Source organism: Saccopteryx bilineata, chromosome 6 (assembly GCF_036850765.1).
Source record: "Saccopteryx bilineata isolate mSacBil1 chromosome 6, mSacBil1_pri_phased_curated, whole genome shotgun sequence".
NCBI classification, from domain to species: Eukaryota; Metazoa; Chordata; class Mammalia; order Chiroptera; family Emballonuridae; genus Saccopteryx; species Saccopteryx bilineata.
The window spans coordinates 158,153,367-158,172,622 of NC_089495.1; positions in this window are offsets into that span (position 1 = coordinate 158,153,367).

Genomic DNA, 19,256 nt, shown 5'->3' on the forward strand with positions numbered 1-19,256 from the left:
GTGTAAGGGTAATGAATTAGTCTCTTCTTAATCATTGGGGCTTCAATTTTTAGGAAATTGCCAAGTATGTAGAACATACTAAGTATTTGTTGAACAAAGGAATGGATAGATGCTCCTGGAAGGTAGACCTAGTATGGCCTGGATGTAGTTGTATGACTCCATGCATTTGGATAAGAAACACATGTCCATGGAAGAGATGGAAAGGCCGTGATACTGGGAAAGTTAATTCTCTGCCTTTGTTGGAAGCTCCTTATTTCTCCATTATTTTTTAATGCTTTTGTGTCCATTGAATATTTAGCAAGTGGTGATGAAGGATGAGATTCTTCAAGTAAAGTCTGGATTCCTGGATTCCATCAATCAATGGAGTAGGATCAAATATTAACTGTGACACCAATCACAACTGACCACATTTGCTTAAACACCCTGAAGAGATTGCCAACACAGTGGGAGAAAAATTGCTTCTGGAGAATGAAGCATTGTATACCTGTCTTTAATTGCTCCTTGATCAAGGTGAACTCAGATGTCTGAGTGTAGCAACGCAAAACTCTGATTCCCTTATTCCCTAAGATCACGGAGCATTTTGGAAGATTCTCTGGCTTAAGTTTGGCATTTGCTTCTTATGGAGTACAAAAAGTCATCTGAAATTTGATCATTGCTTCTGGCACATGGAGTGGTTTTTCTTCTTTTTTCTTTTCTATAGCTAAGGAAAATGGAAAATGTTCTGTGCATAAACAGCACCATTAAATGTGACTTACATGCAAAAGTCAGACTTAACCAGAAAGTCTGCACTTGATGGTGAAAAAGAAATGCATTGGCTTTTGTACAGAAAGACATACAAGAAAAAAGAAATGCCCCTCTGTGAGGAAGACATACCAGAGCCAGAGTGGAGAAGTTTACTTTGTTTCACTAGAAAAACATGAATCACTTCGCAAAATCTATTTAAATCATATCAAATTTAAGATTTTTTTCTTTTGGGTTAGAAGAAGAATTTAAGACATTTCATATGAGAACAAGGATCGTTTGTTTAATCACTCTGTCGATATGTGCAGTCAGGCTTCTGTTACATAAAGAAGGTTACCCAGAGGTCATGTGTGAAGCAACTTGTACTAATTATTGTTTAATTACATGTGATGATTCACCATCAAAAAAAGGAGATTCAACATTTTATAAAAGACCCTGGTTGAAAATTTTAATAAACATCTCTTAATTTGATCGTTTTTGCTTTGCCTAAAGAGTGTATACTCTGGTAGTTATTACATGTTTTTGAACTTGCGATTTCCACCTCTTGTATAGGCTCCTCAGCTTTGGCTTTTTCTCAATGCTTCTAACAGGGCCCATAAACATGGTGAGTGTATTGGGTGTGTTGGGGAAGCATCCATACAAATTATTGGGTCCAGTGGATTGGATGGGTACCTGAGCAAATCCTATGTAAGAATTTTAGCTAGACTGTCCTTACTGGTCCCCTAATATTTTCTCCACCAGGAGAAAACTCATTCTCGTGTCCTGCTCTTTAGATATGATGGCTGGAATTGTTAGAATCAACCTTGGCTTTGCCCATTGTCACATATCTGGCATCTACTGATGTCCATTTGACCTACAAAGTATCTTCTCAGAATCTGACATCTCTTCTTGCCTCTTCCATTACTACTTGCTCTAAGCCAGTGTGTCCCAAATTTGCCTGTGAGAAGAATCACCTGGTTCACTTATTACATATATGAATTGCTGAGTTCCAATTCAAGCCTACTGACTCAGAATTTTTAAGGAAGTGTATCACAAATTGTGTTTTCAAAAGGACCCCAAATGATCTTACTAGGCAAGTATGAGAAATACATAAAGCCATTGTCAATTTTGTTGACTGGGTTATTGCAAGAGTCTTCTAGCTGGCTCCCAGCTATGGCTTTGGTCTTAACAATGGTGGGATAAAAATAGGAGGAGTTCCTGGTCCATATCAGTTCTGAAATACATCTGGTGCACTTATGATTTCCTTGCTTAGGGCTTAGCGTTCCATCCTAGAAATGATTCTCTTTGACTCTGGGCTTGGCCTTCTGAATAATATTTCCTCTTCAATCAGTTGTCTTGTGTTTGCAGCCTTGTAGTATTCTTAGCCTGCTACCTACACATAATATTCAGGGCTCAAAACCCCTCTTAAAATATTTGCAATGTCTCTGGCCCTATTAGTTCAATCTTTTGGTCCAAAAGATGTTGATACAAAGAGAAAAGTAGAAGCTGGTGTGGATGAAATGAGGGCGGAAGGATGAATTGGTAGAAGACGATGTAAAAGATAGAAGCTATGGTGAGTGAAAGCACTGAGCCAAAGAGTCTGAACCATATCCCATGAGTGCAATACAACAATGTCAATTTTTGCTGCTTGTTCTTTTTTTTGCTATAACTTTCCTGAAAGTATTCTTACTGCTTTAACATACTTATTACTGTGCTCAGGAGATGGTTTTTCATATCCTACAGTAATTTTAAAGTTCATTTTAGCTGAATTTTGACTAGAAGCTATCACATGTATGTTCTGTTAATATTACTAAATTGTGCTGTGGACAAAGGATTTTTCGGTTACCTGTTTCGTGTCCATTACATGTGTGTTTCACATTCCAGGTTGACAATTCATTTGAAAGCAATTTCTCTTTAGAAGTAGACATACATAGTATTTTTTTTAAATTTATTTATTAAATTTAATGCAGTGACATTGATAAATCAGGGTACATATGTTGAGAGAAAAAATCTCCAGATTATTTTGACATTTGATTGGGCTGTATACCCCTCCCCCAAAGTCAAATTGTCTTCTGTCACCTTCTATCTGGTTTTCTTTGTGCCCCTCCCCTCCCCCAACCCCTCTCTCCTTCCTCGCTCCATCCCCCCTCCCCCCACTCACCCACCCCCATTGCCATCACATTCTTGTTCATGTCTCTGAGTCTCATTTTTATGTCCCATCTATGTATGGATTCATATAGTTCTTAGTTTTTTTCTGATTTACTGATTTCACTCCGCATAATGTTATCAAGATCCATCCATGTTATTGTAAATGATCCGATGTCATCATTTCTTAGGGCTGAGTAGTATTCCATAGAATATATCTACCAAAGCTTTTTTATCCACTCATCCTCTGATGGACACTTGGGCTGTTTCCAGATCTTCGCTATTGTGAACAATGCTGCCATAAACATGGGGGTGCATTTCTTTTTTTCATACAGTGTTATGGTGTTCTTGGGGTATATTCCTAACAGTGGGATAGCTGGGTCAAAAGGCAGTTCAATTTTTAATTTCTTGAGGAATCTCCATACTGTTTTCCACAGTGGCTGCACCAGTCTGCATTCCACCAGTAGTGCAGGAGAGTTCCCTTTTCTCCACATCCTCGCCAGCACTTATTCTGTGTTGTTTTGTTGATGAGCGCCATTCTGACTGGTGTGAGGTGATATCTCATTGTGGTTTTAATTTGCATTTCTCTAATGATTAGTGATGTTGAGCATTTTTTCATATGCCTATTGGCCATCTGTATGTCCTCTTTGGGGAAGTGTCTATTCATTTCTTTTGCCCATTTTTAGATTGGATTTTTTGTCTTTCTGGTATTAAGTTTTACAAATTCTTTATAAATTTTGGTTATTAACCCCTCATCAGACGTATTGTCAAATATGTTCTCCCATTGTGTAGTTTGTCTCTTTATTCTGTTCTTGTTGTCTTTAGCTGTACAAAAGCTTTTTAGTTTGATATAGTTCCATTTGTTTATCCTGTCTTTTATTTCACTTCCCCATGGAGATAAATCAGCAAATATATTGCTCCGAGAGATGTCCAAGAGCTTACTGCCTATGTTTTCTTCTAAGATGCTTATAGTGTCATGGCCTACATTTAAGTCTTTTATCCATTTTGAGTTTATTTTTGTGAGTGGTGTAAGCTGGTGATCTAGTTTCATTTTTTTGCAGGTAGCTGTCCAATTTTCCCAACACCATTTGTTAAAGAGGCTGTCTTTACTCCATTGTATTTCCTTACCTCCTTTGTCAAATATCAGTTGTCCATAGAACTGTGGGTTTATTTCTGGGTTCTCTGTTCTGTTCCATTGATCTATATGCCTGTTCTTATGCAAGTACCAGGCTGTTTTGAGTAAAATGGCCTTGTAGTATAACTTGATAACAGGAAGTGTGATACCTCCCACTTTATTCTTCTTTTTTAAGATTACTGCGGCTATTCGTGTTCCTTTTTGGTTCCATATAAATTTTTGGAATATGTGGTCTATATCTTTTAAGTATGTCATTGGTATTTTAATTGATATTTCATTGAATTTATAGATTGCTTTGGGTAATACAGACATTTTAATGATGTTTATTCTTCCTAACCATGAACACAGTATATGCTTCCACTTGTTTGTATCTTCCTTGATTTCTTTTATCAATACTTTGTAATTTTCCAAGTACAAGTCTTTAGTCTCCTTGGTTAATTTTATTCCTAGGTACCTTATTTTTTTGGTTGTAATAGTGAAGGGGATTGTTTCCTTAATTTCTCTTATTGACTGTTCATTGTTGGCATATAAAAATGCCTCTGATTTCTGAGTATTGATTTTATATCCTGCCACTTTGCTGAATTCATTTACCAGGTCCAGTAGTTTTTGACTGAGACTTTAGGGTTTTCTATATACAATATCATATCATCTGCAAATAATGATAGTTTTACTTCTTTTCCAACTTGAATGCCTTTTATTTCTTCTTCTTGTCTGATTGCTGTGGCTAGGACTTCCAGGACTATGTTAAATAAGAGTGGTGAAAGGGGGCACCCCTGCCTTGTTCCTGATCTTAAGGGGATTGCTTTTAATTTTTGCCCATTGAGTATGATGTTGGCTGTGGGTTTCTCATAGATGGCTTTTATCATGTTGAGGTTTGTTCCCTGTATTCCCACTTTGCTGAGAGTTTTGATCATGAATAGGTGCTGGATTTTATCAAATGCTTTTTCTGCATCTATTGAAATTATCATATGATTTTTCTCCTTCTTTTTGTTTATGTGATGAATCACATTGATTGATTTATGAATATTGTACCAGGCTTGCCTCCCCAGAATAAATCCCACTTGATCATGGTGTATGATTTTTTCCATATATTGTTGGATCCGGTTTGCTAATATTTTGTTGAGGATTTTAGCATCTATATTCATCAGCGATATTGGCCTATAATTTTCTTTCTTTGTGTTGTCTTTGCCTGGTTTTGCAATCAGAATTATGCTAGCCTCATAAAAGGAGCTTGGAAGTCGTCCTTCCTCTTGAATTTTTTGAAATAGTTTGAGAAGTATAGGAGTTAGTTCTTCTTTGAATATTTGGTAGAATTCAGTTGTGAAGCCATCAGGCCCCGGACTTTTCTTTGTTGGAAGTTTTTTGATAACTGTTTCTATCTCATTTGGTGTAATCGGTCTGTTTAGGTTTTCTAATTCTTCCAGATTGATTTTTGGAAGATTGTATGTTTCAAGGAATTTGTCCATTTCATCTAGGTTGTCTAGTTTTTTGGCATACAGTTCTTCATAGTATTTTCTTACAATATTTTGTATTTCTGTTGTGTCAATTGTTATTTCTCCACTCTCATTTCTAATTTTATTTATTTGAGTCCTCTATCTCTTTTTCTTGGTGAGTCTAGTTAAAGTTTCATCAATCTTGTTTACCTTTTCAAAGAACCAGCTCCTGGTTTCATTGATCCTCTGTATTGTTTCTTTAGCCTCTATGTCATTTATTTCTGCTCTGATCTTTATTATTTCCATCCTTCTACTACATTTGGGTTTTACTTGCTGTTCTTTTTCTAGTTCTTTTAGATGAAGGGTTAAATTGTTTATTTGAGCTTTTTCTAGCTTCTTAAAGTGTGCCTGTAATGCTATGAACTTCCCTCTCAGAACTGCTTTTGCTGTGTCCCATAAATTTTGAGTTGTTGTTTGCTCATTGTCATTCGTTTCTAGGAATTTTTTTATTTCATCTTTGATCTCATTTTTAATCTGAATGATCTCATTCATTATTTAACAACCTGCTATTTAGTTTCGATGTGTTTCAGAATATTTGAGCTTTTCTGTTGTGGTTCATTTCTAGTTTCATGCCATTGTGATCAGAGAAAGTGCTTAATATGATTTCAATCTTCTTAAATTTGTTGAGAGCACTTTTGTGCCCTAACATGTGATCTATCCTAGAGAATTTACCATGAGCACTTGAAAAGAATGTATATTCTGCTGCTTTAGGATGAAAGGTTCTGAAGATATCTATTAAATCGAGTTGATCTAGTGTTTCCAATAAGTCTGCTGTTTCTTTGTTAATTTTCTTTCTTGAGGATCTATCTAGTGATGTTAGTGGAGTATTGAAATCCCCTAGTATTATAGTATTGCTGTTGATCTCGCCCTTTAAATCCACCAAAGTCTGCTTTATATATTTAGGTGCTCCTATATTAGGTGTATAGATATTTATAATAGTTATATCTTCCTGTTGGATTACTCCCTTTATCATTACGTAGTGGCCTTCTTTATCTCTTACTATATCCTTTGTTTTAAAGTCCAATTTGTCTGATATAAGTATTGCTACCCCAGCTTTTTTTTCACTTCTGTTTGCATGAAATGTTCCATCCGGTTACCTTCAATCTATGTGTATCTTTTGTTCTAAGGTGTGTCTCTTGTAGACAGCATATGTATGGGTCCTGTGTTCTTATCCATGTAGCTACCCTATGTCTTTTGATTGGATCATTTAATCCATTTACATTTAAGGTTATTATTGATATGTAGTTGTTTATTGCCATTTTATTCTTTAAAGGTGTATTCCTTTTTTGCTATATTCTTTTTCCACTTTGATCTGTTTACAACAGGCCCCTTAACATTTCCTGCAGCATTGGTTTGGTTGTATTAAATTCCTTGAGTTGTTTTTTGTCTGGGAAGCTTTTTATTTCTCCTTCAATTTTAAATGATAGCCTTGCTGGATAAATTAGTCTTGGTTGTAGGTTCTTGTTCTGCATCACTTTGAATATTTCTTGCCATTCCCTTCTGGCCTCAAGTGTTTCTGTTGAGAAGTCAGATGTCATCCTTATGGGGGCTCTTTTGTAGGTGATAGCTTTTTTTTTCTCTAGCAGCTTTTAATATTTTTTCTTTATCGCTTAGCTTTGGTATTTTAATTACGATGTGTCTTGGTGTAGGTTTCTTTGGGTTTTTCTTTAATGGAGTCCTCTGTGCTTCTTGGACTTGTGTGAGTTTCTTCTGCATTAATTTAGGGAAGTTTTCCTCTATGATATGATTGAACAAAGTCTCTATCCCTTGTTCTTTATCTTCTTCTTCAGGAACCCCTATGATGCAGATGTTATTTCTCTTCATGTTGTCACAGAGCTCTCTAAGAGTTTCCTCTGACTTCTTGAGTCTCTTTTCTCTTTTCTTCTCTGCTTTCATGCCTTCATTCCAGTTGTCCTCCAACTCGCTGATTTTATCCTCTGCTCTATCTATCCTGTTTTTAATTCCTTCCATTGTGGTCTTTATTTCTGATATTTATTTGTCATCTCCGACTGATTCTTTTTTACACTTGCTATTTCTTTATTTAGGTGTTCATAATGACCATCCATTGTTGTTCTAAGATTCCTAAGCATCCTTACAATCATTATTTTGAACTCTACATCTGGATGTTTGATTATTTCCATATCACTCAGTTCATCTCCTGAAGGTATCTCTTGTGGTTTCATTTGAATTGCAAATTTTTTTGTCTTCTCATTGTGTTTGGGTGTTTTATTTGTAGAGTTGGTTGAGTCTAGGCTTGGTGTTGTCTGCCTCCAGTTTTCAGTTGTGTTATTTCTAGGTCTTCTTGGATTGGTATCACCTATTATTTATAATCCACTTTTGGATTTGAGCAGCTGTGAAGTCTTGATTTGTTTGTTTTCTTAACAGGTGATAGTCTTGTTTATTGATCTCAGCAGGGAGCTTCCTTGAAAGTGTATCCAGGAATGTGATGGGTGTAGCCTGAGAGTCTAAAGGCCTCTTCAGCCAACTAATCTCTCTGGGAGCAGGGTGTTTTCTCAGCTTCAGTAGGGGAAGGTGTATCTCAGATCTCCATGGAGACCTGAGTTACTGCCTCTCTTCCCCACTTCTTGTTTTCAGCTGTGTCTTGTTGTGCTGATTGGAGCTGGAGAGATGTCCGAAGATCTCTGATCCGGAAGCAATTCAGTACTGTTTTGTGGAAGGATCAGTCTCTCCCCCAGCTATGGCCACCTCCAGCACAGATGAGTCAGCTTTTTTAGTTCGTTTCCTGCATTCCTTATCCCCTCACAGTCTGTCCCTCTCCCTGTCCTTTCCACTTGGGAGATAAGCTGGTCTTTTCAACACACCTCACACCCTGGTGGCCAGGCAAGTGGTTGTGAGCAGTATTTTCTGCTCTTTTCCCTTGGGTGAGATCCCCTCTGGTCTCTCAGCCTCCCTCTCCCCTCTATTCCTGTAAGGAGAAGAGATTCAGGCGCTCCCTACCAGGTTTGTTGTGGCTTCTTCTTTGCTCCTTGGTGTTCGAGAGCTGTTCTTGTAGTCCAGAGTTGGTTTTTCATGCTGATTTTTCCTAAATTGATTTGTATTCCAGTTTGGTGGTGAAAGCTGGGCGTCTGTGTGTCTGCCTACTCTGATGCCATCTTCCCATCTCCCATACATAGTATTTTTGATTAAGATGATCCAGTTTATCATATGAGTGCTTTTGAATCCCAATTCTGAAGTATTGTTTCTATTTGAGAATTGAAATTATTAAATTCTAGTACAGCTTCAACTAACAACCCACTTTTTTTAAGGCACTTTTTTTTTTGAGGAGTATGGTTTTATTACTAGATTAAAAGTAGTAGAGAAACAAGGCCAAAAGACTTCACATGCCTTAAAATACCTAAAAGTTTCTTTTTTATTCTAAATTTTCATGGATGTGTATATTTAAGTTTGCAAATATTTATGACTATGTTGTCATTCTTTACATCAATAACTTAATCTGATTTAGAAAAGTTAGTTTACTTCAACATATTTTTTTCTAAGATACCTTAAACTACAAGGTCATACAATATCATTACCTTGAAGAAGAATACTTCTGTTAATAGCAATCCAATGTTTTTAGTTAAAATGTTGAACTAGGGAGAAAAAAAGCTGAAAACTTCTATATATTTTATACACTCTCCCAGTTAATCATTCCATGGAAAAGTTCCAGGACATGAATAATACATGACAGTGCTGCAACAGATAACTTCTCATAGTTGCACAGGGCTGTTGATAAAGAAGGTAGGACTGGGGAGGTAAAAGCACTGGATTAGAGACCAATGCGCAGATGAACACGGAAATATCTTTCATTTAATTTGATTCACCAATGCATTTATGGAATGCACTGGTGTCCTATTTGGTGAGTCTATGAGAGAAATACCACTGAATCAGTTGTGGTTCTTGCCCTGTAGGAGGTTAGAAACTGTTGTTTGGATGTGGGGTGCATGTTATAAGTCCATGTAATTAGTGCAATAATCATGTCAACCAGGGAAGGACAGCTTAAGAGATTTTTCCTGGTGAAGGATTCAGGGAGTCTTCTGAAAGGAGACAGGATTTGAACATGTTGGGGAATAATATGTTCAATTTGGGCAGGCATTGTATGCAAATGTAAGAAGTAGGAAGAAACGGCAGGGTGATACAAAAATATAAGGAGTCCCCTGGAAAGGCTGAATATTTTATTTTGTTGAAATGGAGAAATAGCAAGGAATGAATTAGAATGATAGATTGTAACTAGATTCTACAAGACCTTAAACGCCAAAGAAAATCCCTTTATCCACCACTGTGGGATCTGAGATATTATTGAAGACTTTTGGGAAGCTTTGTTGCATAATCAGATAGTGATTTTAAAGACTACATGGTATTCTCTAACAGCTTTGTGAGTGCTGTTTTAGCACTGACAACATGGAGTTAAGTTTTCTATAACAGGAGACTTAATGTGATTCATGTGTGTATATTCAGGATGCCAAGAGATCGCTCTGTACATAGTTTCGGAGAGTGTTGATAAATCTATTTTGAGTAAATAATGGAGAAAAAAGTCTAAGCTTTATTTAACAGCTCTATCTCAATATCTCTTTACTCATGAACATAATTACTTAGGTTACAGAATATCTACAGATTAGGAAAGAACAATGTTTAAACTTGGAAAGTGGCACAGTGTCACAACAAACACAGGAAGCTAGTTTTGTTTATATTTAGGCAAATTGGGGAGGCAAACTTTTTCTTAAAGAGTCAGGGTAAATATTTTAAACTTTGAGGCACATGGCCACAACTATTAACTGTGGTGTAACATAAAAATAACCATAGAAAATGTGTAAATGAATGACAATGGTTGTATTTCTATAAAACTTTATTTACAAAAAGCCTGTAAGATGTATTTGTCTCATGTACTGTGGTTTTCCAATCCCTGATTTATACCCCAAGTTCTTTTTTGAAAAGGATCTGTGTTAATATATTAAGATGTAAACACTAAATAAAATAAAATGCATTAATAAAGTTAAAGTCTCAATTATTCAAGATGCATAACTTCTGCAGATCTACTGTACACAATTAACAATACTGTAATGTACATTTAAACATTTTTTAAGAGGGTAGCTCTTTTCTTTTATTTTTAATTTTCTTTTAAATTTTATTTATTCACTTTTGAGAGAGAAAAAAAAGGGAGAGAAAGAGAGAATGGGGGAGAAAAAGGAAGCATCAACTCCCACCTGTGCCTTAAATAGGCAAAGCCAGGGTTTTGAACAGGCAACTTCAGTGTTCCAGGTCGACACTTTATCCACTGCACCACTACAGGCCAAGCCTCTCCTCTTGTGTTCTTATCAAAACAAAATAAAATAAAAATAGCTAAGAAAGATGAGGCAACATTATTTTTACTATATATATTTTTCATTTTATTTCAAACATTTAAGCTTTACTCGTTTGAAATTTTTTACAAGAGGATGGTACAAGTTGAGATATAATACCTATTTTAAGTGGATAGCCAACTGTGGCATTAATATCTATTTAATAATCCACTTTTCCCCTGCTTATTTTTATTTCATGTTCATCAGATAATAGATTTTACACTACTTCTGAGTATTTCAAGTTCTAAAAGGTGTGTGAGTCCAGAATGACACAGTACTAGTGACCAATAATGACATCTATTGTTATGCTTTTGCTTTAGCATTTAGCTTTTGTGTCTAAAAACTTTTTTAAAGGTTAACATTCATAAGTAGAAGATTCTGGCCATTAAATTTTCAAGTGTATATAGATCTTTTTTTTTTTTTTTTTAAGCTAGAAACGGGGAGAGATAGACTCCCGCATGCGCCCGACAGGGATCCACCCGGCACGCCCACCAGGGGGCGACGCTCTGCCCACCAGGGGGCGATGCTCTGCCCCTTTGGGGCGTCGTTCTGTTGTGACCAGAGCCTCTAGTGCCTGGGGCAGAGGCCAAGGAGCCATCCCCAGCGCCCGGGCCATCTTTGCTCCAATGGAGCCTCGGCTGTGGGAGGGGAAGAGAGAGAGAGGAAGGAGAGGGAGAGGGGTGGAGAAGCAGATGGCGCCTCTCCTGTGTGCCCTGGCCGGGAATAGAACCCGGGACTTCTGCACGCCAGGCCGACGCTCTACCACTGAGTCAACCGGCCAGGCCTATAGATCTTTCACACCAAATACCAAAATAATTTTCAGGAAAATTTATATACTGAACATCTAAGAATAAAAGAACTATTAGTAATTTTGTAGCAAGGATGGTCTTTCTAAACATAATACTGAAGAAAGAAAATATGACGGGATTATATTTAACTATATAATGATAGGAAATTTATATATGACAAAAAAAGAAATCTACAAAAACACATGTAATAAAGTTAAAGGACAACTGCCCCAAATATTTACAACTAATATGATAAACAGAGGATGTGTACCTTTGCTGTCAGTGTAAGGGAAAAGATTTTTGAAGCCAAGCTAGCACTGGGATCTCAACTGTTTCTACATCAGTTTCCTTATCTACAAGGGTGTGGCAAAAGTAGGTTTACAGTTGTGAGTATGCAAAACAGTTCATTCTTGTTATACTATTTATTAATCATTGTATTATTTCCATACAAACAACTTTAAACCTTTTTTGCCCCACCCTGTAATACAGCAAGAATAGTGACTGAGGCTCCTGTGGAGTTTCAAATGAATTAATATATGTAAAGTGCTTATATTGTTTTTGTTGATTTTATTTTATTAACAGCTACTATTGTTTATATTTGATATATATGGCTAAGACAACTTTCAACAATGTGAAGAAGAGACACATTTAGGATCTGTTGTAGAGCATCCCCTGTGTTCTTGGACCATTATTATTATTATTATTATTATTATTTTTACAGAGACAGAGAGAGAATCAGAGAAAGGGATAGATAAGGACAGACAGACAGGAACGGAGAGAGATGAGAAGCATCAATCATTAGTTTTTCATTGCAACACCTTAGTTGTTCATTGATTGCTTTCTCATATGTGCCTTGACTGCAGGCCTTCAGCAGACCAAGTAACCCTTTGCCTGAGCCAGCGACCTTGGGTCCAACCCAGTGAGCTTTGCTCAAACCAGATGAACCTGCACTTAAGCTGGTGACCTCGGGGTTTCGAACCTAGGTCCTCTGCATCCCAGTCCGACGCTCTATCTACTGCGCCACCACCTGGTCAGGCTGGACCATGATTATTATTTTAAGAGAAAAGTGTTCACTGAAATCACAAAGTAGAAAATAATAATCCTAATCAGTTCACATAAGGAGAAATACAATTGGTTACTAAATATAGAAAATATTCAATTTTACTATTATTCACAGTAATAAAGATAAAAATATCGGCCCTGGCCAGTTGGCTCAGCAGTAGAGTGTCGGCCTGGCGTGCGGGGGACCCGGGTTCGATTCCTGGCCAGGGCACATAGGAGAAGCGCCCATTTGCTTCTCCAACCCCCCCCTCCTTCCTCTCTGTCTCTCTCTTCCCCTCCCGCAGCCAAGGCTCCATTGGAGCAAAGATGGCCCGGGTGCTGGGGATGGCTCCTTAGCCTCTGCCCCAGGCGCTAGAGTGGCTCTGGTCACAGCAGAGCGACCCCCCCCCTGGAGGGGCAGAGCATCGCCCTCTGGTGGGCAGAGCGTTGCCCCTGGTGGGCGTGCCGGGTGGATCCTGGTCCGTTGCATGCGGGAGTCTGTCTGACTGTCTCTCCTTGTTTCCAGCTTCAGAAAAATACAAAAAAACCCAAAAACAAAACAAAACAAAACAAAAGATAAAAATATCAATGAGCTTCCATATCATTTTTAAAAAAATGATACAAATATTTGACTAGAATAGGTGAGGTTAAAGCTTGGTTTAACTTTTAATCCCAATCTTGATGAGAATATAAAAGTATGGCCTATCCAGAGGCAATATGAAAATTAAAATGTAGGCCCTGGTCGGTCGACTCAGTGGTACAACGTTAGCCTAGTATGTGGATGTCCTGGGTTCGATTTCCAGTCCAGGCACACAGGAGAAGCAACCATCTACTTCCCCAGCCCTTTCCTTCTCCATTCTCTCTCTTTCTGTTTCTCTCTCTCTCTTCCCATCCCTCACCACGGCTCAGTTGGTTCCAGTGAGTTGAACCCACACTGAGGATGGCTCTGGGGCCTCCGCCTCAGGTGCAAAAACTAGCTTGGTTGCCAAGCAATGGAGCAGCAGCATTGCCCCATAGAGGCTTGCTGGATCTTGGGGTGCATGTGGAAGTCTGTCTCTCTGCCTCCCCTCTTCTCACTTAATTAAAATAAAAAATTAAAATACAGACAATGAAAATATATGTCAAAAACCTTAGAACAGAAGTAATTTTTGTAACATTGAAAGCTTATAAAAGGAAAAACCTTTATAAAATATTGCTTATAGGAAAGACTTGTTATGAAAAAATAGTATGTATAATATAATTCAGTTATTATAAAAATAATATTAATGTATATTCTGAGAAAAACATAAAAAGATTTATAGTGGTTACTAATGAAGATGAAATATTCTTTCCTTTCCTCTGCTTAAGTATCTATTAATTTTTCTCTTTTCAGTGTATAATCAATATAAAGTTTTAAGAGGCTGTTGCTATGGTCTAGACCAGGGGTTATAAACCTTTTCTTTAAAGAGCTGGATAGTCAGTATTTTAAGCTTCACGTATTATACGATGCCTGTAGCAACCACTCAGCACTGACTCTGGAGTGCAAAAACAGCCACAGACAATTCAATAAAATTTTATTTGCAAAAAGAGGGAGTTTTTGGAATTTGACCTGCGGACCACAGTTTGCCAATCCATAATGGGTAACAAGGATTTGACTTTGGAAATGACACTTAGATTAGAAAGGTGGAAATAGATTCCGGAGCCATTCCCCAGGTGAAATTTACAGGTCTTGAAGACAGTCTGTAAAGTCAAACAAAAGGAGAGAGTTCACTGTAACTTTTCAGTTGCAATTTTAGACACTAGCACCGAAGGTTCAGAGTGGTGGCTACAATGTAGGGAACTCCAGAGAAGGAGCAGATCTGTGAAGAACGTGATAGACTCAATTTGTGATGCCGGGAGTGACACGCTGAGTTTGCAGAAAAACACCATGTGGACCTGGTGTTGGGGATGTAGTGACGTGTGGAACTGAGGATTTAGCTGGATCCGAACATTAGAGATAATTTGATCATGGACAACACGGGAATTGGTATTTAAAAAAAAAATCAATGTAGAGTCCTAAGGACTTTCAGAAACCTATATTTGATGTCTGGAGATGGACCCAAGTATGCGGGGTGATTTTTATCATTCACACTCACTGATCCGAATCAGGGCGCTCCTCCTCCCCACTGTGGCAGTGGGAAAGGCAGATCTGGAAACAGAGTTAATACCCAACCATCCCCCAGATTCACAGCCAGCTTCCTCTTGTATTTCAGTAACAGAAAATGCAAAAGGACTCCCTGGGAAGTTGGAAGACTACCTTGTTAGTCCTTCGTGGCAAAGGGCTACTCCGATCAGACAGAAAAGCAGCCTATTTTTAGAATTTTGTCTTAGGAAGCCAACCTACTGCTGAATGATTGAAGCAGACAGATGCTATTTCCATTTCACGAAATTCGTTATACAATCTCTTGCCTTGTTAAGGTAGAAAAGATTTTTTTCTTCTTTTCTTTCATAACAAAAATATATGCAGTATAGGAATCTTGTTGGATTTCACTCAGGGAGTTGAATAGAAGTGGATCTCCTATTTGGTGGTATAGTGCCTTAAAAAAGAAAACAAAAGAAAAGAAAATTCCTGCATGGAATTTAGGCATATCTTCTCTTTGGAGCCGCTTTCTCAAGAATAATGTTATTATGATGATGAGTGTTATTATTTCAGAGAGTTTAGTCATTTAAATAAATAATTTTCAATGCAGAGTTTGAATGTTTCCAGAGGAAAATTATCTTGATAGATTGTGCTCAGTGAAAACAACAACAACAACAACAACAACAAAAAGGAAATGGGAAGGAGAGCTAGGGCGAATTTTTAATAATACGGATTTTTCCCCCTTTCACATAGTGCGAAAGTTGCACGCTTGCCAGCGGCACTCAAACAGTCAGACCACTCTCAGAAATTCAGTCACCTCTTAAACACTTAGAGGCTGAATTGAGTGAAAACCCGTTTTCAGAAGAGTTTCCAAGGAAGTAGAAAGTTTCCACACCCTACATCTTGTACTAAGAGAAATGGAAACTGGGCTCCGTCTGCCAAAAAGTCTGAATTATTGTGTCACAGGCTGTTGAACATTATAATCAGTCATAAAAATGTGAGCATGCTGGATGCTATATTAAAATGCACTTTGAAATCTTTGCTTAATAATATCTTTTGGATTTATTCTATTTCATTGTTTTTGCAATGCTAACAGTGTTTCCACATTCCCAATAACAATAAGAAAAACAAGAGAGGGGAAAAATAAATGAAATAGAAATAGAGAGCTTTGGAATCAGTGTACTAAAAATCTCTTTTTCTTTTCTTTTCTTAAAAATCACTTGTAAAACCCTAAGATTGTCTATCTGATGAGCCAAAGGCCAGGAATAGAAATTTTAGTATTTTTAAAATTAGGAACATAATATATACTCATATAAAATTTTAAATGGTTCAGAAAAGTATAGAAAGAGTAAAAATTATTCCCAGATTTCTCAGGTAACCACTGTTAATGTTTCCAGATATAATTCTAGACATCTGACCACACATGTGTGTGTGAATGCATAGTTAGTATATAATATTTTATATGTTATTTTACATCAATGACTGCACACTTTCAATTTGTTTGTTTGTTTATCTAACTTTTTTTTCATTCCACAGTATCTAGTTGACATTTTTCCAAGTCAGTAAAAGTGGATCTACTACTTGATTCTCGTTTTTATTCTTTTAGTTATTCTGTTACATTGATGTTACACAATTTACTTAGTCTGTTATTTAGATTGTTTCCAATTTTTTTGCCATTTGAATAGTATTAGGATGAACATCCTTGTAGTTTGATGGTCTTATTAGCATAATAAGCAATTTTCAACCTTGTTCATCTCATGGCACACGTAAACTAATTACTAAAGTTCTGTGGCACACTAAAAATACATTTTTGGCTGATCTGACAAAAAGTTAGATATAATTTTGATTCGTTTACAGTGGACAGCTATTGTTGTGTGGCTGTTTTTATTTTTTTATTTGACAACCTAAGAGAAAAGAGGTTAGAGTCCCTGACTAGTCAGGTATTACATATTTTAAAAATTCTTGTAGCACATCTGTGGCACACTGGTTGAAAATTGCTGGATTAGAGGGTTATTAGAACTTTCGGACCTATCACCGACCTCTGAGGAGGGGAGAGGGGCCAGAGGTTGAATCAGTTGCCCATGGATGATCATTTAATCAGCCATACCTAAGTAAAGGAGCCTGCAGAAACTCTCAAGTTCTGGGGTTAGACAGCTTCCAGGTTAGCGGACAAGTGTCCTCATACCTTACCCTCTGCATCTTTTTCACCTGGCTTGTTTCTGAGCTATAAAAGCCAGTCATCTGGTGAGTAAACAGGTGTTTTGAGTTTTGTGAGCTGCTCTAGCAAATAAATTGATCTTAAGGAAGAGGTCATGGGGACCTCTGATTTATAGCCATTTCATCAGAAGTACAGATGACAACCTGGACATGCAAATGGTGTCTGAAGTGGAGGGGTGTTGAGCAGTCTCATAGGACTGAGCCCTTAAACTATGGTGCCTGATAATATCTCCAGGTAGGTCATGTCAAAACTGAGTTAAATTGTAGGACACCTAGTGGGTGTTGGAGAATTGCTTGTTGGTATGGGGACCCCCTTTCACACACCCCTGCACATTCTGGAATTGGTAAGCAGAACTTCTTAGGAGGGAAAGAAATGGGGCCAGGAAGGGAGATAATGGATTAAATGTAGCATGAAATGTTAAAATCTAGGGCTAGGTAGTTAAGCTGGTTAGAGCGTCATCCTGATATGCCAAGGTTGTGAATTCAATCCCTGGTAAGGGCATATACAAGAATCAACCAACGAATGCATAAATAATGGAACAACAAGTAGATGTTTCTCTCATTCTCTGTCTCTGTCTCTCTCCCCTTCCTCTATCTCTAAAAAGCAATAATAACACAAAAGATCTAGGGTTCTCAATTCATCCGAAGGCCGTGTGCTCCAGGAATAAGGAAGTGAAAAGGACAGAGAATCTGAAGATAGAGGAGATGGTAGTCAGAGAGGGAGTAAAATACTGGAAATTAAAATTTCAGAAGTAAAGAAATAGGGGGTAATGACCATATTGTAGATCACGGCCTTGGAGACTAGGTGTGAACATCATACATGGGGAAGAACTCAAAAACAATTTACAAGTAGAGTGTTGCTAGCTGGGGGATTTGTCATTTCCTGGTGTGGTAGCAAATGACCTCTAAGTGACAGATTTATAAAAGTGGGAAACTCTTGTGTTCATATCAGAACAAGGTTGGTTGTGACCAGGCTCTGCTGGGCGTGGCTGCGTGTCCAAGCCAACCACTCAGCCCCTATTTGGTATAGACTGTTCAAGGGTGGAAGGCAAAGGGAAAGAGGCAGAAGCAAATGATGGAAGCATATTTAAGTGTTCAGCCTATATGTGGTGAGCCTTCTGTTCACTTAATCCCAGTGGCCAAAGCAAAAGGCTTGGCCTATCCCCAAATCAATGGTCAGAAGTATATTTTCCTACAGGGAAACATGATGAACAAATAATACAATTTACTGTGCTTGATAACATAGACACTGAGGTTGTCTCAAATGTTTCAGGTTCTTATTAGGAAGAGAGAGATTGTAAGCCAGTTGCCAAAGCTTAAAAATATAATTATTACAGTAGCTAGACATGTATAGCCAATATCATCATAAACCTGTCATAAATATTATGTTAGTATTAAAACTCAGAGAGTTAATAATGAAACTTTGAAATTCCTGTGCTTATCTCCTCATTTTTTTGTTTGTTTTTTAAGTGAGGTGGGGGTGAGATAGTGAGACAGAGTCCCACATGTGCCCCGGCCGAGATCTACTGGGTAACCTTCATCTGGGGTTGATGATGCTCTGCCCATCTGGGACCATGCTTGCAACTAAACTATTTTTAGTGCCTGAGGCAGAGGCTTCACAGAGCCATGCTCAGCACCCAGGGCCAATGTACTCAAATCAATTGAGCCATGGCTATGGGAGGAGAAAAGAGAGAAGGAGGAGGGGAGAAGCAGATGGTCACTTCTCCTGTATGCCCTGACCAGGAATCAAACTTGGGACTTTCACATGCTGAGTTGAAAGTTCACTTTCACTCTACCACTGAGCCAACTGTACAGGGCCCTTATCTCCCCTTATAAAATTATATTCTTCAACTAAAAACCAATTTAGTGCTTCAGCAAAGCAAAATAAATGTAGTGAACTTGATACAGATCTATAAAGGCTCATTACTTTACTGTTTTCTTCTTTTGACAAATTTCTTTTTTAAAAAACCATGCTAATCCCACTACCTTTTCCTGTTGCTAATAGTGCAGGAGTGAAATGCCAGTCTATTGAGGGGAGTTGGAAACTCTTCATGTCTACAATCAAAAGCTTGGCTAACTTCTTGCATTTCTTTTTGAACTTAATTAGACACTAAAGATATAGAGCCATTATTTTCTTGGAAAGTTCAACTAGTTGCATGTCTAGCCTTAATTAAAACAAGGACCTGGTTCTGCTTCTGCTGAATCCTGGGAGGAAGAATCCAGGGGAATCCCTTGATGAGACTCATTAGAACTTTATAACTTTATAACTTTGTAACTCCAACT